The sequence below is a fragment of the Tympanuchus pallidicinctus genome, unplaced genomic scaffold (genome assembly GCF_026119805.1).
Source record: "Tympanuchus pallidicinctus isolate F22 unplaced genomic scaffold, pur_lepc_1.0 scaffold2, whole genome shotgun sequence".
NCBI lineage: Eukaryota > Metazoa > Chordata > Aves > Galliformes > Phasianidae > Tympanuchus > Tympanuchus pallidicinctus.
In genome coordinates, this window is record NW_026294721.1 from 42,168,783 (window position 1) to 42,196,382 (window position 27,600).

At 40.4% G+C, this 27,600-nt stretch overlaps 1 protein-coding gene across 11 annotated transcripts in view; it reads right to left on the bottom strand.

The window, feature by feature from the left end:
* Window positions 1-27,600, bottom strand: part of ADGRL3 (adhesion G protein-coupled receptor L3) — a 488,842-nt gene that overhangs the window by 370,631 nt on the left and 90,611 nt on the right. For all 11 annotated transcript variants that reach the window (XM_052682231.1, XM_052682224.1, XM_052682227.1 and 8 more), the window contains exon 2: window positions 24,673-24,738. The gene's annotated coding sequence lies outside the window, so the exon portion shown is untranslated. The remainder of the gene's footprint in view (window positions 1-24,672; window positions 24,739-27,600) is intronic.

The window sequence follows — 27,600 nt, forward strand, 5'->3', positions numbered from 1 at the left end:
GAAACATGACTGTATCCATGAGCACGAATAAAATTTAACAGATGACCTTTCTATCATGAGCATTGGAAGAAATGATCTCTATATACCTTGGAAATCATGCAGGAGAAAATGAAGACAATGCATTTAGCAAGAGGTGTTTTCCTTATTTCATTAACTGCAGGGTGATTACCAATCAGTTGTGAAAGTTATTAAAGCAATTTGTAACTTTAGGCATCTAATGGCGTTTATGCAGGAGGAAACTGGCAATCAGCACCACATAATGCAGCTTGCAGTGTTTCTGTTTTTAAATATATATCATAAGTGAATTACAGCTGTGCCTCTGACTATATACCATGTCTGACTCCTGCTCTTTGTCGGTGCTATTAATTTGCACCTTTTTAAACTGACTGGAGCTCAAAATCAAAACAAACCAAGCACATCCCCGCAGTTCTGAACCCAATAACTAACCAAGCAAAATGTCCAGAAAGCACTAAATGACGATGGCATCAGACTCGCTTTCGTTACTCCCTTTTTTGACATATACCTGAAGAAAAGAAACACCTGCCTTTAAAAGACTTTTTTGCTCTGAAATAAATGAAATTCTTCACGAACATAAAGAATTCATTTTAATAGAGAACAATTTACAAAAATATCTTACTCCAACCCAGATATGTGGGACTCCTTTCTTCTCTCACTTGGAATGAGGTACAGTAGACACAAGACCCACACTGAAGCCAGATGAAGGGTTGCTATGATAAATGTCCCTGCTTGAATCCACAACCACGTTAGTGAGTCCATATCACATTCCCCTAAATACTTCTTACTCCCTTTCAGGCAGATGTTTCCTCTTCTTTTACCTGACCTGAACACCACTGAAAGTATGGGCACAACCTGCTGACAGACTTGCCTTAATTCCGAACACTTCTATCAAACCCCTTAATGATTTCAGAAGAAAATTTTAACAACTCCAAATCCTGCTATGTACAACACTTCACAGCATCATGTCAGTTTCTCAGGACAAAATGTTGGCAGTGGCTTCAAACTTACAATGCAGGGAAACAAAAAGCAAAGTCACAGCAAACATGGTCAGAACCAGTAAGCGCACTTCAACATACAGCATCTTACAAGATCACAACTCATCAACAAAGCAAACACAGAATGCTTATAGAAATCAATTACTCATTATGAAGTTTTTATTTTTTTTTAGTGTTGAATAATTCTGAATAAACAAAGATACTGAAGAGCAGAGAAGCAAAATTAATTTATTGGCTCCTGCTGCTCTTATTGATATACTGCTCTGATCCCCAGGCATTGCAGCCCTTGGGCAACAGCAGCTTCTATCGGCAGAAATGTGATTTTGTTGGTAGGCTTCCTTCTAACCTCCTCAAATGAAAGAAAGCACTCACAATTTAAAGTCATCATGGCAGTATGAATTATAACTGCCCTGATGCTGCTACAGTAATCACAAGTCACAGCTCATCAAAACTTCTTAATGCAGGTATAACAGCAAAAAAAGTCAGCACATAACCCTGTCCTAAATTACCTACTACAGTCTATTCCAAATATGAGACTACAGGCCAGTGTGTTCTCAGTTGGAGCCCATTGCTGAGAAGTAACTGAAATCTCAATTGCCTGACATTTGAATATAATATTGACTTTTGAATTGCTATTTTAATGGCAAGGTTAAGCTGTGTGACTACAACTGAGTTATCCAGAAATAAACTGATATGCTTCCGTCACTGAAATAAAAAAATTAAAAAGCCTCATGGTATTATTTTGACTGCAGTAAGCCTACTATTGTTTCTTCTGCTTTCCAAGAATGTTTCCTTCCTTTTAGGTGTGATAGTAAACCTGTTTTCATCTCTTCATTTTACAGACTCCAGCCCAGGGGCATTTGCTAAGGCACGTGCCTTAATTTCTGACACCAAGCACTGCTGCATTTCTGAAGAACTTATTGGGAAAGTGTCAATTGGTTCCGTAAGCCTCTGCATTCTCCCAGATGTGCCTTAGGTCCTCAAATGAACTGAAGCAGTCATAAAAACGGTCAGGCTTTTTAAGCAGCTCTCCATCAAGCAGATCTTGCAATGAACAAGGCGATCTGCTGACTTCAGATTCCTTTGTAAAATACCTCCCTGCCATCTCCCTGCAATCCCCCTTCTACCATCAAGCAAAAGCCTGTTATTTTGGGGAAAGAATGAGCAAAAAGAGATGAAACAGCTAGGACAGAAACTGGGGAGAAAATAAGCACCTCATTTCTGAATCTGTTAAAGTCCAGATGCACCGCTTCCCACATTAAAAATCTCCAACCACCTGAAATTCAGCTTTGCAGCCTGCTGCAGGAATGCTTCAATAGTTCAGCTGATGATGCTTAATCCATGAAGTGCTTGGAGAAGGGACTAATATTTGTGTTTCCCCCATACAAAAAAGCAGCTGTGGAGATGCTTGAGAGTTGCATTGTATCTGTTCCTCCAGCTATGGGATACAGTAATTTCTTTACACTTGCCCATAGTGCCCATTGGAGAAATTAAAATGAGTAATATTTACTTTCTTACTGTTGCTTTTGGGAAGGATGTGGAAATGACCAGAATAATGTCAACAGACTGTTAATGGCTGCAAATAATATAGAGGAAAATATTCTTAGTTAATACTTTGATAGTTGACAGCCACGCTCTGAAGTCTACACTAAATCTTACCTCTGAATTTCCTCTGCGTAATCTTATGACTTGCCATTTGGAGAGTAGTTTCTGTGATTTAAGTCTCAAAACCTTCAACTTTCCCTTCTCTATATCCAGAAGGTTTAGTTGCCTAATCTAAATGTGAAGTGCAATTAGAGTCTGCAGAATGCTGGTTAAGATCAGGGTGGACAGGAGCAATTCTGCACGCTGAAGGCTCGAATAAATCCTCCGTGTGCCCTGGCATTTTCTGTGCTTAGTTGCCTCTCCACACTCAGGAAGGATGAGCAAGATTTTTCTTTTCAAGGGTCTTCATTCCACATTCACCAAAGAACAGTTTTACTTTAGGAAGGGGAGAGGAGGGTATGGTGAAGCAGAGCAAATTCATTTGAAGATGACTGCGAGAGGCTTTTTTAAAAAAAAACAAACAAACAACAAACTTATAACTCAAGACTTAGTGAAGTTTGAAATTTGAAACGTTCAGGTTGGTTAATCCCCTCCACGGCTTTGCATTACTGGTAAAAGTTATGACAGCAAAAAGACCTGGATTAGAAGTTGTTACAAACTCCATTTTGTCTGTAGGATAAAATTGATGGGAAATCACCAAGGGGAAAAAAAATTCTGGAAAAGTTCAGTTATTACATAGGTAAAGCTGCAAATCCACTCCATTTTGGTCTCTTTTTTTTGTAGTTTAAATATGTATTTTAATGTGCACCTGAAACAGTGCACGGGTATAAACACATAGATAAAAAATAGCTAGAAAGTAGGAAGAGGAGTCGTGTTAGGAAACATGTCTAAGACTTTGATGGGTTTGTTTGCACATACATCACACCACAGCCACACACAAAAAAGCATGTGGACAGGTTGCAGTTCTCTACAAACAGTTCTGGTTCCCCCAGTGTCCATCAAGCCTAGGAACTGGCTCAGGATCCCACCAGCTAACAAACATACAATTTTTATACAGCCTTTTGTCTTTGAATCACACGTATAAATGTAGTCTTTTAAATAATTTCTTATACGCATAGACACCAAGCTGCCTTTTTCAGACCACAATGCAGATGCTGTGGATGTTAAAGAATCTGAAGTATCAGTGGTCAGGCCCATGCAGGCAGAGGGATTGCTGCACCGCAAGAGAAAGAACACGGCAAGCAGCCTCGCTGCTGATTTAACACCAATGAACCAGGAAACAACTGAATGAAAAAAGTTCAATGAGGAGTTTGTTTTTTATCTGTTGTGGCACATCGCAAGCCTGGTCTATAACCCACCAATGCATACTGCCTCTCTCCCCCTGCTTGGGATTTCTTCCCATCATGAAAATCACTGAACCAAGCTCATAGGCTAACACGCACAGTTCCAGTTATCTAGCGAGTCTTTCCTCTGGGAAGGGAGGGGGAAAAAAAAAAAAAAGAGAGACAGGCAAAAAAAAAATGTTGCAAAAACAAGGATTAGTTAGCTTTTACAGAGCTATACATATAGGATTTATACAGGTATTCTGGGAAAAAAAAAAGATACACAAATCATAACACTCATTTCGGTGTGTTTTCTGAAGTGCCTCTTACTGTATTATACAGCAGTGTTTCTGTCCATACACTGTGTTGATTTACAACCTGCCCTTCTACAAATGAAGCAAACTACTATTCTCTGCAAAAAGGGTTAAATGTTTATACTTGTCATTTTTTCAGAAAAATTACAGAGCAGACTATGAAGCCAGCGAAAAATGAAAGGAGAAAAAAAGTCTTAAATGGATAAGCAATTCTAGCAAGCTCTGACTGCTGTATTGAAAGTACTATCTCTTTTTTACATTACATTAAAAAATCTAATTAAGTGCCTCAAAGCGGAAAAGCAAAGTAGTTCTCAGGCAGAATATATTTGACCTTTCTTCCTTCAAGGTGACAAACAAACAAGATGTTAATTGTCTCAGCTTGAATTTGCACTGAAAAAAAAAAAAATAATAAAAATCAAGGTTCACTTAGGTAAGACTGAAGGGAAAGCCATAAACTCTCAGAATGATCTAGCTTGGCTTTATTTTGTCAAAGAAGCACCCACTCAGAACTCTTTCGCCAAGTATATGGTTTGAGCTGAGCTGTGAGCATGGACATCAAACTTGAGTCAGCTCCATTCTGACCTGTCAAGCTAGAAAGCACTTGGTACAAAATTCAACACTATGAAAAATAAGATATATGGAGAATAGCCTGATCAAAGATCCCTTGGATCACATGTCATAAAACCAGGCTTCTGTCATCACAAAAGGAAACCACGTGCTCTGGTTAGAAGCCTCCTGCAAAGTCCCACCCGTTGTACCTTCTGCACCCCTGCAGAGGGCTGCGTGGGGACCAGGGCAATGAAGAACCCCCACAAAGCTCCAGGCGTGGTTGAGGTGTACAAGCCATAACGTGGCCTTCATCCCTCACTCTGGCTCATATGCCTCTACCAGCCTCACAATGCACTCTCGGAAGCAACTTGTTGAAGCATCTCAACAGAGAGCTTTTGACTTTTTCACCCAGAATGCCAGGTATTTTCTCAGCCCCTACCTCTGCTGTGGGCCAGCATCACAAAATACAAGGAATTTTATTTAATCAATGATGCGGTACTAAACAGTAATGAGAGTTGCTAAATGTACCATTTACAAAGAAAAATAAAGCCAAACTGCTTTCTTATCCAAATGTCTATCTTCAGACTTCTGGTTTTATAAAGCCTAAGTTTTGAGAAGATACCATATGACTTAAACTTTTTATTTCTTATATTACTGTTGTTAACTTGGAAACATTGAGAATGTGAAAAAGGTAGCTGATAGTGCGAAATAGGTGCCTAACAACAACTTTGGTCGAAAGAGAAAGAGCATCACTGTGGGTTACTCTCTGCTGCCCAGAGCAGTGCCTCGATGAGAGGCATGCTGGCATGAAGCCAGAGGGCCTGGAGAGAAACAGGATAAATCTGTGCCAGCATTAAGCCCTTGGGACATTGCTATCTTGCTTCCTAAGCAGGAGCTGGCTCCTTGTGGTGCAAGTAGCATGAAAATTTGCTGAGGCAGGAAACTTGAAGCAAAGAAAGAAAAGCGTTTCCTTAATAGCTATTGATGTCTATATGGCATAAGTCATTGGTCACTGTCATGAAGCATTTCTCATATTAGCTGTACGATCAGAAAGAGAAAAGGCAGGCGACAATTCTTCATCCTATTTAATGCCAACAGTATGGATACATCTACCTGTTTGCCTTCCAGCTGCAAACAATACTTGCCTTTTACAAGCCACATTACGGGCTCTGAAGAAGGACGTACCACTGGAAAGAGCTCAGAAAATCAGCCCAATCCTGGGCTACTTGAGTATTGGCAGAAAAGTGACTTATGGACAAAAAGTCAATGCACAGTGAGAAACACGTGGGAGAAAATGCAAACAAAAAGCTATTAAATAATTAAAAACCAATGCCACAAACGCTAGTGAAATTACCAGTGTTTCTCAGCAGTGACACCAGTGGATTGCTCAAGCTATAAAAGCTCACTATCCATTTTGCATGGTAAGCCAGGATTCAGAGGAGTTAAAAAAAAAAAAAAAAAAAAAAAAAAAAAGTCAAGGCCAGGGTCAGGAAATAGCTCCTCAGAATAAAATCCATTATATGCAGTCAAGAAAATGCTTTTAGAAGAACAAAAAAAGACTTACGTTACAGGTTCTTTATGACACATTGGGAAAGAGCTTTTGTTCAGTGAGACTGATTAAAGTATTTTTTCTCCTCCTTGATCTACGTGCCAGTGCTTAAGCTACAATGAAAAAACAATCTCATGCACCTTTAAATATTTTATTGTTTGAATCAAAATGGCTCTTCTATGCCTAAAATGGACAGCGGTTTATTTTTATAAGGAAGTACTGCAACAAATCTTTCAGAAATCTTTTATCAATGCTCCACTTTGCAACATCCTCGCTGTAAATTTCACAGTGAGGAATTCATTACATAATTGGATGAGTCTCTACCCAATTTATTTCAGCTTCCTGAGAAACTAAACGTAATTCATGATTCATGTATAAATTATACACAGGAGCAAGTGATCTGAGAGCAAACCGCATATTGCAGTAAAGAACAATGCGCTGTTGAGCTTTGCCGTATAACAATTCCATTTTGAAATGAGGAAGAGGTATGTAAAAGATTCTTGAGCTATCCTCAAAATGTAAGAAACTGTCAAACACAGCAAGTCTAGAGGGTAAAGTCTCTGTCAATCCAAAACAATGCCAAAGAAAAATGCACATTTTTGTAGTTGTGTAATTTAAACACAAACTTCAGTGATAGCAATCCAGTAATTAAGTTAATCAAGACAACCAGCCAACAGGAGCTGGGAAACGAGAGAGTTATATATCAGGGCAAAAAGAAAGCTTTTTTCTAATTTATTCTTTTTTAACTCTCTCTCAGCAGGTTAGTGTAGGATCCAAGAAATAAGTTCAGACTTCTAAAATAGGTAGAATAATTCAGGGATAAGTTTTAAAAGTTCTAAGCCTCTTCAGTCGAGGCCAATTTTTTACTTTTTTATTTTATTTTTTTTCAAATGTGCCCTATATAGCAGCTACCAGCCAGAATAACAGGAGCTTCTGAGTGCTAAGCTTCTCTGGAAAAAGTTTTACCCTTAATCTTCTAGGCAGAAAAGATTCCCCCAGCCAGCAGAAAGGAAGAAGAGCTGTGACTGCCTTTAATTTGGCACAGGTATTTCAAGAAGGGCAAAAACTGATCTGGCTGAAGTTTCAGAAATGCTGACATTTCATCAACAGCCAAGAAGAAAAAGCATTGAGGAAGAAAATAATTCCCACCAGGAAAACCAAATGGATTATTTCAAAGAGACTCAATTTAGTTGAAAGAAGCCAAAACTATTTTGGAAGATGGTTTCCTACCAGTCTGCCCACTAAGGTGCCTCCTGCAGCATAGCATTGCATTGCTCCTTCAGTCCATGCTTTCCCTGCAGTAGTTGGTGAACACTGTTCTGACAGGGATTTTAAGCACTTATGTCCACACAAGCATTTGGAAGAAGCTCATGTGTGTGCCATAAGTATTATTCTTGCATAGTTATCTTGCTTATTTTCAGAAGATCAAAGCTTATCTTACTGGTCTGACTGGAGACTTCCTGATGTAGTATTTCATACAATCACAGAATAGTTTGGGGTGAAAAGGACCTTAAAGCCCACCCATTTCCAATCCTCCTGATGTAGCCAGGGGCACCTCCTGCTGCTTCAGGCTGCCCAGGGACCCATTCAGCCTGCCCTTGAACACCTCTAGGGATGGGGCCAACCACAGCCTCTCTGGGTAGTCAGTACCAGAACCTCACTACCCTGAGTAAAGAATTTCCACCTAGTATCTAACCTAAATCTCCCATTTTAGTTTAAAACCATTCCCCCTTGTCCTATCACTATCTACCAATAGAAGAAGTTGCTCCCCCTTCCGATTATAAGTTCCCTTTAAGTACTGGAAGGCTGCAATGAGGTTTCCTCACAGCCTTCTTTTCTGAAGGTTGAACAAGCCCAGCTCCTTCAGCCTCACATGAGAGGCACTCCAGCCCTTCGATCATCTTTGCGGCCCTCCTCCAGAACTGCTGTTTCCAGAAGAAGGAAAGATGTTTTGTACAGTCCCAATAGTTTTACCTTTCAAGACCCAGCATTAAAATCCACTAAGGTTCTGACAGCGAGAAAAGAACCTAAAACCCACATGGATGTGTGATATTTTCATCACACTTAGACTAGCAGGACTGAATTTGCAGAGTCATTAAAATGCCAATAATTGGCCTTAAAATGCTAATAGCATCTGTAGAACTAACAAGAGCACAGTGTTGTTATTGTTCAAGTAAAATACAGGAGTGTTTTGAGAGAGAAATCAGGGACTACTGAAATACTGAAGACTGGTCAAGGGAAAAAAAAAAATCATGACGTTATGGCCATGAGCTGACTGCAAGGTCTTCTGCTCACTGCAAACCAAAACAGAACTGTGTTGTGATAAAGGAGGAAATAGAAAGCTCCTCTCATCTTCACAAGATTTTTCAAAAAACAATAACTGTTGATAAGAGCCACTCCTTCACACTTCATGAGTGGAAAATTATTTGGTTTAATATACACACACACACTTCTAATTTCTTATTTACAAGCACTGGGCATAATTTCTAATATGAATTAGGTCTTTATAAATAAATGCAGAATTACAGAGGCCTGCTAGGAACATCAGCAAACAGCTTGACTTACAGCATTTCAAATGAACCAAATCATGGCCCTCGAACCATATTAAAGTAATTTTTCTACAGAAAATTGGGTTTGCAATTCTCAGGCTCTGCTATAATAAAATACCCTATTAGTGTATCTGTATGGCAGCTGATCCCATGGAATGACTTGTGCTATATGTTTGCAACTATTAAGGGTATACCAATGGCATAACTCTATGACTACACAAGCTACACTCACCTCTTAGAGAACAGTGCTCAAATTGTTTTTGTATTAATCCTCCACATACTCTAAGTAATTTACAGTTACCTGAAGTTTTAAAACCCTAGAAATTCTTTGTAGACTGAACCAAATGCTAATCTTCATTTTAAAAAAATGTTCTTCAGCCCAACAGAGAGATAGTTTCGTTGATTAATAACCAAATTTTCCATCATGTCATCTTTGAAGGATAGTTAAGGAAAACTCCCCTGTGAAATGTACATTTGAAACATTACTGATGTCTGAATTTCTTTGATTTTTCTTGCTCTTTCAGTGATTCCACCCCATAAAAAGATTTCTTGAAACCTTAAGAAATTATCAGAAAGTTCACCGCTATAAGAAGAAATGCTTATTAAAAAATTATATATATATATATATTTCATCAAGCCACCAAGCAAGTCTGGTCTTTTGCCTAGAATTACCTTTAACAGGTTATGGGACTGAAATCAATCTCCTAAGCAGACTCATGATCCCAGTGAAATAAACAGAAATAGCTACCTCATCTGGGCCAGTATTTAGCCCACTGCAATTTTCACAGGAACTATTTACTTTACTTGACACCTATCCAGTAATCAAGCACAATATTTGAGGTTTACTCTAGCCATATCTTAAGCACTGGCTTTACCTTGATAATATGAGAACCAACATTAGCCCTTATGAGACTGAATTCGTATGGCCTTGATAGCATCACCTTATGCAAACCAAAATGTATGATGGCCAACTATTACCAAGAGAACGTTAATTATTTAGACAGGCTTGCAAAATAATCCAGAATTAACACATTGGAGTACTGCATCCCAATATGATATTCTAAATGCCCCTATACATAGCACTTACTCTACAGCTGGTATGCAAGCGAGTCTTGCCTTTGGTTTGGTGAGAGATTTCCCAAAGCTTAGAATGAAGAGTCTCTGGGCCACTGACACATGAATTTACGTTCTGGAACTGACACTCACTCTTGAATTACTGAAATGTTTATCCTTCTCTTTGTCGTCTTTCCTAAATCTTGGTAGACACAGAGCATCTGCCATGGGGTTATGCTGAAACCAGCAGGCAGGTCCTATGGAGGAGCTCTGCTCTGCAACCGCTCCAGCAATAAAATGTAATCAGCGCCTTCCCAAGATTGCTCGCTACGCAGCAGCCAAATAAGAAAATACTGGCTGATTAGAGGCTGCATTCTAATCAAGTGCAAAAATAAAACTTTCTCCTTCCAGAGGGACACAGATTATTACTGATTATTTCTTTTGAAAAATCTCTTTTCTCTCTTCACTTCAGAAAGTTTACACATAGCTTTCTAGGACATCACTAAAGTGCAAGCAAACTATTTACATTCCTGCCATATGTCTACCGATATCCTGCAGCTGTCTGTCTAATTTACAATTACATATCAAACTTCTGCTTGTGTTACAATTTGCATACTTCCCTAATTGTGTGTTTTTAACATCAGTTAAGTAGATTTATATATATATACACATATACATATATACATACACACACACATATATATTCATTAGTTTTTGTTTTTTTTTTTTTTTTAACCCCCACAACTAATTCAGGTCTATGCATTTCCTTCAGCATTTAGTGCCCTGGCACAGGACATCAGAAAGATGCTAACATCTCCACCAGTGGAGCTTTTTATAGCCGGACAAAGCCAGCTGAGCTGATCTCACACTGACAGTCCTGCCACAACTGTTAGGCTGCATTAGTGAGCACGGCTCCCATTCCAAGAGCTCCTGTTCACCACTCCCATCCCAGCACAGGAAGCATAATTCTGTACAAAGCCAGACATCAAGAAACAGCTCTCATCCATAAGACACAAGACAACTGTACTGTCAGAGGTATATAGTGTTAAGACATAAATTCTGCAGGCATCCATATGCACATTTCTTACATTTAAGCATGTGTAATGATCTGCTTCACAGTCTGACCAATGCTGCTGAATACAGCCTCTCTCCTGAAAGACAGCTCAGTACAACCTAACATACCTTGCTGCTTCAGAACCTGTACCTCCTCCATCTCCATGGTACTTCTCAGGTGCAGACTGAACACACAGCTTCCACGTGCCCCTCAAAAAAACCTTATGTAGTTCAAGATGCAACTGAGCCAAGATGTAAACTCCAAGGCTGCGATTATTCAAGGACACCTCATGCAAATTTCTTACTCACTGCAATGATCTTTCAGTGACCATACGCAGAATTTCCATCTTTTACCAGCTCCACATTTGACTGCCAAATAAGCCATCAGCAAAACCCAACCCTTTTGTTTTGTGAGAGGCTGCAATAAAGGATAAGTAACTTTTTGTTTCATGTGGTACCCTCTCAACATAGTCTTGTGATTGGCATGCAAAGAGGATGGGACCTCTGCAAGGCCTGGGAGAAACCTCAGCATGTTTGCCTCTGAGGTGAACCAATAGCTAACAGGTATTTTTACTGGACTCCAAGAGGCAGAGCAGAAAGACTAATTTTCTAATCCAAAGAAAACATCCTCAGATTCTCTTTTTTTTTTTTTTTTCCCTAAACCAAAATTAAAAATATAGAGAGATATAAGAAAAAGCTAATCAAGTTTTCCCTTTTGGTGAAACAACATTCTAAAAAGAAAATCATTTTAAGCTAATTAAAATAAGTTGCATTAGATGAAAAGAAAAAGCCTCATATTTCTCTTTTCCCATTAAAACAAAGTAAGTCAAAACTCTGAAGAAAGCCATTCCATACTAAAATTATTATAAATTCTGCAAGTATCAAGACGACGATATTCGAACATTTTAAAAATTATTTTTGTCTTATTTCCACTTAGAAGAAACTGCTATTAAAGCTGATGAGCTTTAACAACCAATTTTGTTTTGAAGAGACAGTCTTTTCTAGGAGAAAATTGTTTCAATGGAATTTCTTCTGTTTTGATCACTAGCTAATTATTCGAAGACACTGGAGTTCTCTGATCCTGGACATATGACATGGATTATAGCGAAACCAGCTGGAGATTAAATTTCTCACTCACATATGGAGCTCATGACCCTCTTTATGAATCATCACACCGTTTGTTTAATATTTAATGCAACTCTTAGTTACTCTGAAGAAAATGTTGAACAACAGGGGCCCATAAAATTAAAATCACGCAGCTACTTGCAAATCCTCTCTCTTCTCTGGGACTTCATCACAAATCTGTCTGATCTAGGTCCATTAAGTTTATTTTTTCACTCTCAAGATAACAAAATAAGATGGAACGCTAAAATTTCATATAAACATATCTTGCAAGCCTTAAGAGATCCAGTCTGGCCTTTCATGCAAACCTAGTCATGGTAGTATCTCGAGGTTCAGAAGAAAATATTTCTGAGTGCATTAATCTACTGAACCCACAGAAAGTATAGGAGGTCAAAACTGTGCAACACGACTATGCTACCACTGCTCTACATATAATTTTCTTATCTTAAATGAATAGACAATGCAAGCTGGCAATGTTACTGCCTCAGTCATGCTCTCACTTTCCTCTGCTTCTGAAATAAACAACTTGATACATAAATTCAGAAAACTATCAGTAGGCAACTACATATCACACTGAAAGCACATCTGCATGTAGTCCGGAATTTTTTATCTACCTATTTCCCCAAACCTGAAAGAAATGTGTATTTTTCTAAACCCATTTGCACAGCTTCTAAGCATTGCCATCACATTATTAAATTAGCTGTTCAAGAAGTTTAAAGCTTCCCCAGCCCTCACCATCCGAGCAAGGTCAGCGAAGTCAAGTCAAAACCCAGTTCCCATTATGTCAACCTGAATCTGCCTTTTGTTCAAAGACCTGTTTTCACTCAATATTAAGACGGGTCTAGCCTCCAGCTTTTAGACCAGAGCACAGATTTGCATTCAATCTGCAGCAGACATCCAAAAATCAAGATTTCTTTACAGCTATGCTACTTTCTAACATCACACTTCCCTCTGACTTCCTTTTTGGTCCCCATCAGAGCTTGCACATTTACCACTTTAATAACAACTAATTGCAGGCCGGGAAGGAAGGAAACATGGAGGCAATTCCAACAAAATTCATGCACATCTCTTTTTCCCTTTGTGGTTGAATAATCTAAAGGCCAACCCTTGGCAGTTTATTTGCGAGGGCTTATAAGTGCTTTTCAGGATAGCATCTCTTTCAAATAATTCCTGGCAGCTGGAAACCTGTGTGCAAAGGGCTATCTTTGCATCACAACTGTATCATGATCCCTTACTCCCAAAGGCTGTGAGTTAACCACACAACTCAGCAAGGAAAATCACTCAAAAAGACCTTCTCCAAAAAAATAAGCAGCTCTCAGGAAAGGGTAGAAACACACTTGCTGCTGGTCATGAATCAACACATCCCAGCTGGGCAGCAGATCTGCCTGCATGAGTCTATACGGGTCTCCCGCAGCTTCTTGCCCTTTTTGCCCCCCATGTTTGCCAACAAATTTCCTCATGTCAAGAGCTGGGGTACAGCCAAGACTCAGAGAGCTCCAAGTGCAGCTTGTTGATGCATTGCCCACCTCCCCCTCCCCACTCCTACCCTCAGGCCGTCTCTGAAACACCAGCTCAGTCCCCCTCAAGCAAACCCTATCGGATATCCCATGGCCCTTGAAAGACTTGAAAAGAAAAAAAAAAACAAACAAAAACAACTTACGAACAAAACATCCATTTTGACCTGGAACTGAGTGACAAAGCATAAGTCAAATGACATATTTCTGTGGTTCGCTGTTAGCTACCTAGCATCAGTACCTGTCATTATTAAAAAGTCCCTTTTAAGGATATAATGACTGCTTGAGTAGATTTCAGTGTTACACCCCAATAAAAACACTGAATAATGCTCTGGGCACTATATGGACAGTATGAATTGACTCATGCTACATGTTGTGTGGGTTGTTACTACTCTACCTGTGCAGAACTGGTGGCCAAGGATGCTAAGGCATCCTCATCTTCTCCGGTCAGGTTTGCATGCCCCATACAAAAGGCTGTTTACACAGCTATGATAAACAGCAAATTACAGGTTTCAGCATGGTCCTTTCTGCCAGCCAAGGCCTGAAAGAAGCAACTTTATGCAGTAACATTGCGAACTGACCCTGCTTCTTCTTCACTCTTACCAAAGCCAGTGTCTGCACAAGCAAAATTATTTTTGAATATGCAAAAAGCATAGCATCTGTGAAAATCCCAAATCTGCATGTACTGCAAGCAATTAATATATTCATGAGATTTTTTCCCCGTGAAAAGCATGCAACAGCACCCCTGGCTTCTACACAGCCTTTGTCTCAGCACCTAGCATCTGCACAGCACTCATCTGGCCCCTGAGGTGCCTGTCTGCAGCCTGAACCTACCTGATTCCCAGAGAAACGCCAGGGTAGGGCTGCAGATGCAGGGACATCAATCTTCCTTTTGGAGTATTGAGCACCCACGTGGTACTAAAAACAGCATCTAGAAGCTTTGCTGCCATTAAACCACTTGCTGTGGAGCCCTCAGTAGAATTATGCAAGTGTATATATACACATACATACATGCGCACACACACACACACCTGAAGCCCAAAAATACTGTCTCATCTCTCCCTGCTTCACAGCCTGCATAGCTATTCCAACATCACTTTCCTGCAAGCACCCCAACAGAATTAATTAATGTTTGCACAGTGCTTTGAAGATGAAAGTACCAAGTGAGTGCTAAACATCAGGTCAGATTCTCAGCTGGTTTAAAAACTGGCATTTGAAGCACAACATTGAGGCTCACCATCATCCAGCCTCATTAGAAAGGTTCTGTGAAGAAAAAAGAACAGGACAAAAAGAAAGAAAAAATACATATAAAAATATATGTAATAAAAATACAAAAATAAGTAGAAGAACGGCATGGTAGCAGTAACCTTCACACTTTTTCAGAATCATTCTTTCTGCACGTAAAAACTACAAATCTGCAGAGTCACAACAACACTCTCCTTCATATCTCCTTAAAACTCACTTCTGCTTTGATACCTACAAATCATTCAAAAATGATTAGCCAGCTGGCATTCTGTGACTTCTATACATTACACTCAGCAGAACCATCTTGCTCTTACATTGGCCCACCCCAACTGTTTAGTCCATGTGCTGCTTCCTTCCCAGCCTTTACTTGTATATGGTTGGGCTTGTGCAGGGATGGGGCACATAGGCACCAGGCCCAGCCCCCAGACACATACATGCTGTCAGGCTCCACACAGTACTACGAACATGCAAATGGAAAAAATTCCATAGACGTAGATCCACTTACTGAGATGTGTGTGCTCCTCTATACAATCACTGACACAGTAATGAAGCCAGGAGGTTCAACTCACACAGTTTTGTGCAGAAAGCAATTATGTGCTGTTTCAAAAAGCCTCACACTGCTGCATTTTAAGGGCTAAAGTTGTTGCTTATACCTGAGAGAAAGTTTCATCAGCAAATCAGACTGTCACTTGAATAAAACACAACAGTTAAAAGGAGAGACAAAGCAACTCTCTAAATATTATGGAGCTTGGCAAGGCTGCTTTCCTCTGGGGGGTCTGAAATCCCACAACTGCTGCTGCGTAGGGAGAAGGCACCAGCAGCCCGCACACACACACACACCTTGTATCACACCCACATAATTTAGGAGGCAAACTCAGATCCTGGAGGACACTTCAAAGTATCACAATCACATTTATTTCAGAAAGAAGCCACGCATACAAAGAACGCTGACCATCTTTACACAGCTTTCACTAGACCTCATGTTCCCAAATCCTTGGCTAATCCAGCTATATGTGCTACTCAGAGACAATAGAACATCCCTGAAGTTTTTCTCCATGTTCAATGGGAAGACTCTATTCAGGCATATAGCTAAGATAGTAATGTGCTTTAAGAAATAATATGAAAAAAACCTGCACTGGGAAGGAGTTACCATATGATATTTCACTGTGTGTTACAAATCCCAAGGACATGGACTTTGCAACAACCTTCCTTCTGCCAGAAGACAAAACCAAAGAGGTAAACCAGCAGCTGGCAGCCCAAAGCCTCTGATCTGTATTCCCTTCCCTGTACAGCTGCACACATCACAGGCAAAGGCAATGCCTTACTCATCCGAAACTAGGAATTCCGCCCATACACACACCATAGGTAGCACCAAATTATAGATGCAAACAAATGGCTTAACTTTGAAGCCCCAGCAACTCATGCCTGAGGCAAAGCTGGATATTTTCCTATTTGACTGTAGCTCTTTCCTACCCCTCTGGTCTGTTTTGAGCTCATGCTTTCCTACTGAAGCCTCTCTCCACTAAGAAACATCCCTTCTGCCTCTTCAGCATGACTTAGGCTGATGTTCTGCACTTGTAGCCTCAATCTCTAGAGAGCCTGGATGAGATTTTCAAAAGCACTTAGTGTTGACCTACCTCTGCTCCAAATCAGTCTGATCATATTAGGTTAAATATATTTAAGTTTGGCCATGTATATTTTGTCATAATAAACTTACCCCAAAGGAATGCAGCTGCTTTAAAACAAGATTACTAAATCCATGACTATTTATGCATCTCAATAAGGAATTTCATTTTCCACTTTCAGTTCTGTGGATTTTTTGGAGCATGTTGAATATTTAGTAGTGGAGAAACAGAGGTCAACACAATTATATCCCACATCTTAAAAAGAAACAGTACCTTTTAAATTCAGTGCTAAAGAAGGGCTGCACCAGAGACCCAAAGGCTCAAAACTCAAAACTGTTGATTAAAATTAACACCCATCTCAACTCAGACAGAATGCTTATGCTTCAGTATCTGTGAAAAGTTCCACAAAGCCATGGTCCAAATACCAACTTAAGACCTAATCTTTCACCTCCTCCCAATTCATATTTCCAAACCATCAGTCAATGACTGGTTCTAAATGGTAGAGCAAGCGACTGTCAGTTGTCACCAGCTCTCTTCTAACACAAAAACACTCAAGAGTCAAGTCAGGTCTTCATGATCGCCAGAGTAATAGTTGGAAAGTATGGGCCATGAATCTCTAAGTGTGGCACTAAATATGCCCTTTGCAGACCTAATTTTTGTTGTTGTTGTTTTTGGGTTTTTTGTTTTTTGGTTTTTTTTTTTTTTTTTTTTTTTTTTTTTTTTTTTTAAGTATGTTGAACCTTTTCCAGCTGCATTTTCCCTTTTAATATATATATTTTTAACAGAATCCATAATTGGTCTATCTAAATGATTGACAGCAAAGGTGAAGGAACAGTCTGTTAGTCTTGACTGCTGGGGTAATGAATAGAGAAGGTGACACATTAAATTTCTTCATCTCCACTTGGAACTATAAATTATAGACTTCTTTTGCATTATCATAATACTAAGCTCATCTTATAAATAGAATGATTCCTTGGGGGTGTATTTCTAGTGAAGAAATACATATCTAATGCTTCTGTACTTTGCATACCTTCATATTCTAATATAATTGGATTGATTCTTACCATTTTGTTCTTATTTTTGGAAATTAAGAATAATAATCAGATCCCTTTAAAAATGCTCCATTTTGCTTCAGCAGGACATTCTGAAATTTTCAAAAGCCATCAGTGATTTAACTTATCTTCCAACAGCTACTTAAACAGGTTTCCTCACACATGTGCCAAGGGCCACTTTATCTGAGTTTCTACAAACTTTGCAGGATGCAGAACCATGATCTGAAGAAGTCTATAGGAACTCAAGTTTCCACCCCATAAAAAGCCTTAATTTGGCCCTCATCCCTGTGCAAACTACTTCTGTGAAACAAATCATCAAGTTCAAATTAATCAGTTTGTGTGAGAGCAAACACGGCCTATCAATAAAAGCGAAGTAATAAACCACAGGGAAATGCCTCCAAGCCAGACACAGTGCATTTAAACTCTCCAATTTATTTTGCATGGGAAGGAGGGGGAGACAGCTCTTAAAACTTTAGTCTAAATTAGACTTAATTCAAATCACACTAGTAAGAAAACCTCAAGGCCTAGATTTTAATAGCAGCGCAACTGCCTGTGGAAGTGCAGAAGAGATGAAGATTATATGCAACGTGGAATGCCAGAAGGGGTGGGAAGACACCTCCCTTCCTAGTGCCAGGAGAGGAAGGAGTGGGAAGGAAGAAGGGCACGAGAGAGGGGAGATGAAAGGACAGGAAAGCACAATATACTTCAAACTTTATTTGCCACCGTTCAGGATTTCTTCTATTACCTCAGCAAAAACCCACCTGTGACACAAATATATGTATCTTATTAAAGTAGCAGGATCTTCTCCTAACAGGACAGTTAGCTTTCATAGGAGACAGACCCATGCAGAGTCTTGAGAATAGACTCCCAGGCATATGCAAGTGCATAATACTGGGAACAGTTCTCACAAATTAAAGACAGCATTTGTCGGCTCCAGTATTTACACTGAAAAAGCAGTGTTTTAATGCTGCATTAGCATTAGATCCCAGGGGACACCCGAGCAGCCTCTAGCAAGAAGCACTCGCCCAAGCAGAGAAGGTCTGGCTGTGCCTCCTTGGGTTAGCATTACCAGCAGAAGTTGAAAACCTGGTGCCAATGCAGCAAATTCCTGCATACAGTTCTGACTGACTGCTGCAGGCAGTTAGGGCAACCATCTTGCAAAATGTCCCTGCCTTGCTCCAGCCTGGCTTCCCTACTCTGCTCTTGGGAGAGGAGACATTACTGCACAGGACCAGTGGATCCACGTTAACTACACAGAGATGGTCCTCTTTGGTTTAACAGCAAAGGATTTTTAGGGCTTGGTGTCCTCCCAAGACCCACACACCATGATCACCTTCCAGACACGCTGCTAAACACCCGTGTGTCGCCTGCTGCTCTGCAGATTAGGCAAAAGCAGCTTTGTTTTATTTCAATTACTCTGGGGTTGGTGAATTGTCACCCTTATCCATCAATAGGATGGTCTTCATTAGTCTGTTCCCCATCATTTAACATGCCTATAAGCCATCGCTGAACAGATTACACCGACTATTCCATTAATATCCAGTATTCAGCAAATGGGAAGGAAATTGTATTATTCTGGTAACTGTTTAATGTTTGCCACCAGACACATGAGGCAAATGTGTCCAGGAAATGCTTACATGCCCAATGTCACCTGATGAACAAGTCCAGACACCCTATTTATCAGAAAGGAAGCCACAAGAAATAACTGCAAAGAAAGTAGAGCGCCATAGCATGAAGTAAATGAGCTAATAAATATTGCAGCATTTCATCCTAGCGTGCAAAGTAATGCTTTATTACATCCTTTAAAATTAATACGTGCTATTTTGTTGGTATCAACACATGCTCGGAACATCTGATCCTTTACACGCCACAAACCCTGTGCAGCAACAAATCAAACCCACCAGTGGTAGTTCATCACCTAGGCACAGGCACAGAATGAAGAGCCTGAGCACTCGCTCTCCCTTCCCTTCATGCATAACCAATATTAAAAGTGGCGTGAGCCATTTTATTCTTGTCAGGATCAGTTTTCTCATCTGGCTCCCACAAGCCATGTTTACATTTTCTTATAATAGTTTTCTCATGTCTCTTCCTTCACCAAAATATAACCTTTTAACTATGTTATCAGCCTGAATTTAGTGTAAAAATAAATAATCATCATAATCATTAATAATAATAAAAGCAACTCTCTTATTCCTTCTGTAACCAGAGGAGAAGTTGCATTTTTGACTCACTATAGCAGATGAGCTAAATTACATTCCAAGGCTGCCCAAGATTCTCAGCCAACAAGAGAGAAGGTGGCAAAGCTCTTCATGCCAGTACCTTCAGAAGGACACATCCTTACTTAGCTGGAGTTTATCTGTTATTTCCCTGGTTTAGGGTTCACATGGGGGATGGGGGCAGACTGACAACAATACTCAGTGCTACACAATTTCCAGCTTTTTTTCAGTCTACCATTTAATAACTAGAACATCTCATAGCTATTAGACTACTGACTGCAACAAATAACTGCAAAATACACTGGGGGAATGTACAAATAAATTCTGGCACACCAGTAGCTCCATAACAAGTTGTACAAGAGATTGGCAATTGGTATGCTAGGATGTCCATCACCACAGAAATAGAAGCGAGGAATGAAGCCAAAGCCTCTTGTGAAGGGGCTTCCCAGGCCCGAGGGCTCTTGTAGGTGTCTGGGAGAGGTACATCACTGAAGCACCTGCTCATAGAGCTGATGCTCTTCAGCTTTGTCCACATGTAGCCAATCCATTATGTATGTGCTGCAGCCGAGCTTTACAAAGACTGCAAGCCCTGGCAACAAGCACAACCCAACAAATGGAAGCAACAATCTGAGTAGATACTCCCCAGGAATTAGATTTTGTAAACAAACATTTCAGCTAATTGCATTCTTGTTCTCAGTGCACTGAAGGCCCCATTTAGCCAGAGTGTTTGTCTGCAGAGTTTAGTTTCTTCCATTTAATGAATGCTGATCCTGTCTTAGCCTCGGCTGGTATATCATCAGGATCAACATGAAATGCTAATGGAGAAAGATGCTTAATATCATTTCAAGTGTTTAAGTTACAACCACAGCTATTAAAGCAAATCCATTTTACCTGTTCCTCCTCAGGCTCCCCAGTGAGACAGATTTAAAAGTTTCCGTGGGGAGAAGTGATTCATAAATGGCTGCACAGATCAGAGAATAAAGCCTTTCACTGTTAATTACAGCCAGCGCTTTCCAAACTGAAGTCGGTCATTTCACCATCACAACACATAATTAGCAAAGCTCATTTTCTATCGTCGCCTTCACAAATCAGTTCACTTTCTAGAAAGCAAGGTGGATGCCTCGAGCAGCAGGCACAGACAGGCCAGCCAGCAAAACAAGGCTTTGTGCTTGCTCTGCCTGGAGCCCACAGCAGAAAATCCAATGGAGCCCCTAGTCCTTATTTTCAAACCACTAAGTTAAAGCTCTGAATGTGAAATAGCCATGACAGTGAGGAAGAGGAGGTGGAGGAAGGACCACCTTTGGCTAGGAGGCTTCTTTGCTTTCTGAGATTTGTACACACAGTGCAAGTACACTGGGTTCATCCAGCCCAAGAGCCACCTGGGACATCTTTGCATGGGGATTTCACAGAAATAGCAGGAAAGAAAGGTATGTTAGAGATGTTGCTCTTCTCTGGCTCAGAGAGAGGGCTCTCAGCCATGATCTGCATTTTAAACCAAGACTGTTTCTTTCTTCCCATGGCTCAGACTGCCCCTCACCTTTCTGAGGAACAACTCTGCCCCAAAGGCTTCCGGCAGATGCACTGCCAAGATCCCCATTCTTAACAAGGCACCCAAAATACCGGACGGGGCCCTGAGCATTTGCCAGACAGAGCACACTTTCCTTGCTGTGCTGGCAGCCATCATTTGAAAGGCTGAAGTTATCCTCACACAGATTTTAAAAGGCCACTGTTTATGCATGTAAATTCTGAAGGGCATTAGCGGCATAGCTGACACACACTGACAGCCAGCACAGCTCCGGGAAGGGAATAAGCAGCAGTGACTGCCTGAATAATTGATGTGCTTTTACTCTGCCCCATGGCCCAGTTATTACATTGCTCACTCTCTTCAACTGCCTGTGGTTTCTAAATTAATTAGAAATCTTAATGTCATGGCCAGCCATTTAAAAAAGAGAAAAAGGCACCGAGTACAAAAGAAAAGAGCGCTACGGATGCCCTTGAGCCTTGGGATCTCTTACTTTGGCCTGAGTATGCAGAGAATGAAAATAAACTCTCAATTTCTAAAAGTTCAGGCTGAGGCTAACAGCTTAGACAAGATGATGGCAGACCCTCACATGGTGCAAAATCCATCCTTGCCAGCAAAAAATCCCCAACTCCTATTCCACAAGGATGGATACCCACATAGATGTCATCTCTCCCAGACTATGGGGCAACATCTTTTCCAAAGTATAGCACACACAGAGAAGCTGGCATCTATTCAATATAATGAAAACAGCACAAGCATCTGACAAGTATCTGCCTGGCCACTGCAACACACTGCACCAGATGGAAGGACACTGCTGAACCACGTCTGGAAGAATCACGGAGCTCACAGCTGCCTGCTCATTCAGATGACAGAGCTAAATGGCTCTGTGGGATCCCTTTCGCAGGCTGAAAGAAACTGTGTGTGGCCACCTGACCGCAGAGAACACGAGCGGTTGATAAAAATAACACCTTGATCAAACATAACAATGTAAGCGGCCATTACTTTGCAACGTACATAGCCTTACCTACTTATGATATTGCTTATGTTTAGACGTTAAAACAATGTCTATAGCTCTTAAGAAACCCTCTGGGAATAATTCCTGTGTTTGAGCCACGCGGAATTGAAGTACAGGGAGTTTCATTCCAAGTCCTTGGAAAGCACTTAGCCATGATGAATCTGGGAGTATATTTAGTTTCTTTCTTGCTTGAGAAATACAGATTTCTCAGAATTCTCCTTAAAATTGTACCAAAAGCAAAAATAAACACTGAGGATTGGATTTGCTGAGATTTAAAATTGCTCAAATAACTTGGAGTCTAATCTTACACTTTTTTTGTGGAAGAAAACCAAGCAATCAAAGTAACAGTGAACTGCACAGTCCTTCTCTTTGCCAACACACGGCATTTTGCTGTAATCTGCAGGATACCTAGGCAGCAAAATGTAAAAAATTTTAAAAAATCTTATTACTTCCTTTTTGAAATTAATGATTTTAAAGAAATTGCATTTTTGAATTTGTTTTTGACATGGATAAAATAATGTTATGGTTAGAGCAATGAATTGTTTGAGCCCCCATTACATTTATCCTACAGTTTCCACACACGTTAAATGCCCACACATAACAGTCCCAGGACAGACAAGCAAGCTGGCAATGGTAACACAACATATTACAGAGCATTACATGAGACTGTAAATCCCAGTGGAAGTATCCAACAAAAAGAGTTGCATTTATCATCATGTAGAAGGGAATTCAAAACACTATGATGACAATACACCAGGGGAGCATGGTTTATAAAATCTCAGTGTATTTTAATCAAAGGTTTATTTAATCCTAGAGCTTCTCCTTCAGTCTCCTGTTTTTTCTCTCCTGTTATAATTTTGTATTAAACTAAACTGATGCACACAGAGTCCACCACAGAAGACAGGCAAGAATGAGAGCAAGAAGTGGGTATTAGTTGACAACATTTACCCTCAAGCCTTTTAAGAAAAGGGTACATATGGCACTTATTGATGTGTTTTACTGGGCATGGTGGTGATGGGCTGATGGTTGGAGTAGATGATCTTAGTGATTTTTTCCAACTTTAATAATTCTACGATTCTAGGCCCTTTAATTGTGTTCCTACACACTTCCTGAGAACTGACAGCATTTCCATTTGTTGGGAAGGAAGACAGGCTTCCAAAGCCTGATACATGAAGAAGATGGCATCTATCAACTTCTCTGATTTGTGTTTTCCCTCTTTGTTTACTGATGCCTCTAAAATGATCACTCTAATTACTGGCAGCAAAGTATTGCAGACAAAGTGAACACAAGATGTCACTCACATGCATTTTTCAACCCAAAACGATGTTGTGTCATCTAAGAACATGGTAGCAGTTCATACATAAACATTCCTGATCCCCCAACATTCCTTGCTTGTGCTCTCTGTGTCACTTCACCTTTGTGTCGTTGCATCTCTCCACATACTAGCTTTTTAATACTCAGAATTTTAGACCTTCATGCTACATACTTCCTTTGTTCTCCATGCTGTGGCATCTAAGCGTACACATCTCACACTGAAATTACTACAGCTGTACAGCTGGAAGGATGTACCAGCTGTAACATGACTACAATTCTACAACACGGCCATGCCCTTCTTGTTCAACTTGTATGTCATTTGTCTCCGGAAAGGAGCAAAGTGCAAAAGCACACAAGGTCCTGCAGACGTGCTTGTTTCTCAGCCTTGGAAAAAAGATGAAACAAAATACATGAGATGGTAGCAACACAAAGCAGCATTGCTTTCGTCGCTGCTTTCCAGAGCCTCGTCTTTCAAGATGCAGCCCCTGGTAAAGTGGCTCATGAAAGTTTGATGAATAGCATTTTGTTTAACACTGGCAACAGAGCAACAGCCCTGTTGAGCTTCAGTGCTCAAGCAAAATGTCACGACCCAAGAGGATCAGGGCCCTTGGCTGCAGGAGGTGGGCTCACAGGTGGCAGCAGGTCTACAACCTCCAGTATAGGATACATCACCCACAGGTGACTTGGTCACCAGAATATCACACTGCTGCAGTGATGAATGCTGTGCCTCCTGCCATGCTTGCCTGCTGTGCTATAAGGCTGTCTGAGGCAAGCTTGCAAATGCTGAGAGTTCCTAAGCATTTTCCATTAGCACACCTAAACCTTCATTCTCCTCCCCTGTTAGAATTGCTTAACATATACACATGCTGAAAAATTTCACAGTGTACCATTCTGTATCATTTTACTTCAGTATTTTATGTTTTCCTGCTTTTGTTTCCCTGTTCCCTTCCTATAAAAGAATATTCTCAGGAAACTGTGAGTGTGTAACTGAAAATATACACAATCCACATACAGAGACAGTACTGCAGTGACATGATTGAGTGGTTTAATATTTTAGCATGGCTAACAAATAGTAGTAGAGCATAAGATGAAGTAATTACCTTTTCTTGTTCTTCAGGTGCTGAAAATCCATACGCTATTTTTGCAGAGTACTGAATTCAGTATTTCTGGAAACAAAGAGAAAAAATAATTAAAAAAAACATTTATACTTGCCCCTGAGGATTTATTAGGCACTCATGAACTTTTTGCTGTACAGAAATTTATAAACTTCCTCTGTAGTAGAGGATGAAGCAATGAACAAATGTTTTTGGACAACAGATTTGCTTTTTGAAAGCCTGTGTACATTTTTTTTTAATCTCTATGCAGCATATCTCTGAATATGAAAACAAAAATAGCATGCAACTACCAAAGGCTACCCTTGCCAACCACTTAAAAAAAAAAAAAAGAGATATACAGGTAGCAAGCAAATACAGATGCACATATACGAGTATTTCTTTGCTATAACAGACTCCAATGTGATCTTGATTAACTACTGTTACACTTGAGGATTTATCATATATTTTAGATAGTTTAGATGGCTGTTGCACTTGAAAGATCTGGTTTGAAAAGAACATAAATAATAACTGTAAGGATTGCTGTATTTCAGCAGTTATATGATAAACTTCATCCCCTTATGTTTTCAGTATTTTCTTCTAAGTGTTGTGCTTCACCCTAAATGTAACATTAATTGATAAAAGCATGAAACGCATGGATCCAGGTCAGCCTCCTGTAGGCACTGGGTTTAGTGCAACTATTTACACATTAAACACTGCTCCTTCATAGCTGGGGTTACCACATATGAAACTTTGGTTTTGCCAGAGTCAAGCTGGATGGCATAGGACCCTGGGATGCCACCCAGTTCCATTTAAGCAATTAAAACATAAAAAATCCATGGAAGTGAAACAGCAATGACTTCTCCTGTCCTGTTTGTTTCCAAGAAAAGTTATATAATTTGGAAGAAGCATATTAAAATGGCAAGAAGGTCAACATTTGCAGAGTCCATATACAAAAGGATCCAGCGTTGAGTCTAGTTGTTCCCAAGGACTCATGAATAGCAGCTGGTCCCTGAGACTTTCCTTACTGGGACAGCTCTCCCCCCGCTCCTTCCTTTGCTGTTGTCCCTACACCACAGCCAGGTCAGCTCATAGCCTAAGAAATCTGTAGGCCAAAAAAGCAGCCCAAAGGCTCTGGTTTTAACACAGCTGACCCAGAATGGTCCTGCTTTAATCTTCAATGCCCCAAAGAGAATTGCTTTTCACCCCAGTACTACACATACTTTGAGAGACAGTCCTGTGGGAGCAGGAAAGAGAAGGAGCTCGTACTGCTGAGGCACCAGTCCCCAGTGCATAATTAATCTTATTTACGTACTAAAGGAGCAATCACTTGCTTTCAGTAACCCTGGAATTCAGACAAGTAAATTAAAACTTAAAACAAGGCCTGAGAGTCCAGCACACATGCCACTTTCTGAATGATTTCTCTATAATAGGCACGAATGGATGCTCTGGAAGAAAGAAAGAGACCTTTTCCAGGTCCATCTGTCAGCAAAACTGCCTCTGTAAGCAATAAACAGGTTTTGTGCCATCTAAGAAATTTACAGACAAACTCAGGGTAGGACTGGCTATTATTTCTCATTGTACAAATGAAAAACTCCCCAGATGTTAGCTGTTTGCAGCCTTGGATTTTGATCAAATATACACAGTTACAGTAAAAAAAAAAACACAAACACAACAGTTTCAGAAGTGTAGAGCAGACCAGGCAACACCTCGTGAGGGCATTCATATGCTTTACTTCGAGGAAAAGTCCCATTTGTTTGGACTATTCTGCTTGTATTTTATAGAAAAACTCCACCTTACTCTGAGAAGCTTTTGGAAAATAACCAAATTGATAGCAGCAGTATGGAGCAGAAATGGTGGTTTCCCTAGGCTGATAAAGTTAATGTTTGTTACCCATTACCTTGCAACAGCTTTTTAAATGAAATTAAGATGAGATCTTTGTTTCATTTATGAGACCCTGGATTTAACTTCTGCTTGGAGCATAAAGGGCTAGAGATAGCACAACTTATAGTGGTTTATGGCTCTACTGTGCCATTTTAAGGATGCAGTACATGCTCTCCTCCCAGCTTACCATTATTTTATCATAATGTGAGCGTACTGGCTGGTAAATCTTTCTTGGTTTCCCTCCCCAAATGCCAAATGTATAACCTTGAATTGGCCTCTGCCATATGCTATTTTTATGCAGATTTCAAATGTAATTTGGGGAATTCTTGCTCTTATTTTAATCACAGAAGGGAATAATATATGGATTTCAGCACAGCAAAGATTTTGCAAAATACTTGCTAGAGAGACAGCACTGACTAGCAGTAGGTGCACAGCAGGAACTACAGGAATTTAGTTAGCTAATGCCCTAAAACATAGAATAAATGTATTAAGGGAGGTGTAGCTGCATTTATGACTCCCTATTAAAGTTCACCGTCTCGCAGCACCTGTCCCCTACGCAACAGGAGATCGCTTTAGTTTTCTTCCACTGTGCTCCACACCACTTTGCTAACCTGATTCACCCTGAAACCCCCAGCACCGAGTGACGCATCCGCCCGCACAGGCCATGGGCGGTGTGTGCTCAGCCTCACTAGATGCCAAAAGAAGGGCAATTAATCTGCAAGCCAGCGCGCTGCTCAACCTCCGTGCCAAAACAGAAGCTGCTATTAGGGAGAGCAACGATAAACACTGTCTGTTCAGCTACAGCAACGGCTGGGAAGAGAATCCATCGAGAGGGGATGGCTCACCCTTGAGCTGCTGTATTGCTGCAAAGCCAAATGCCCAGGCAGCCATTAACTCTAACGGCACAGGGACCTGCAGAAAGCCACACCAAGGTTTAGACATCTGACAGGAGGCTGGGGAAGTAGTACCAAGCACCCCATTTCTGCCTCATTTCAAGTGCAAGAGCAAGCAGCCAGCATGGTGCTTTGGGAGATGGAAATCCCATGTGGAACA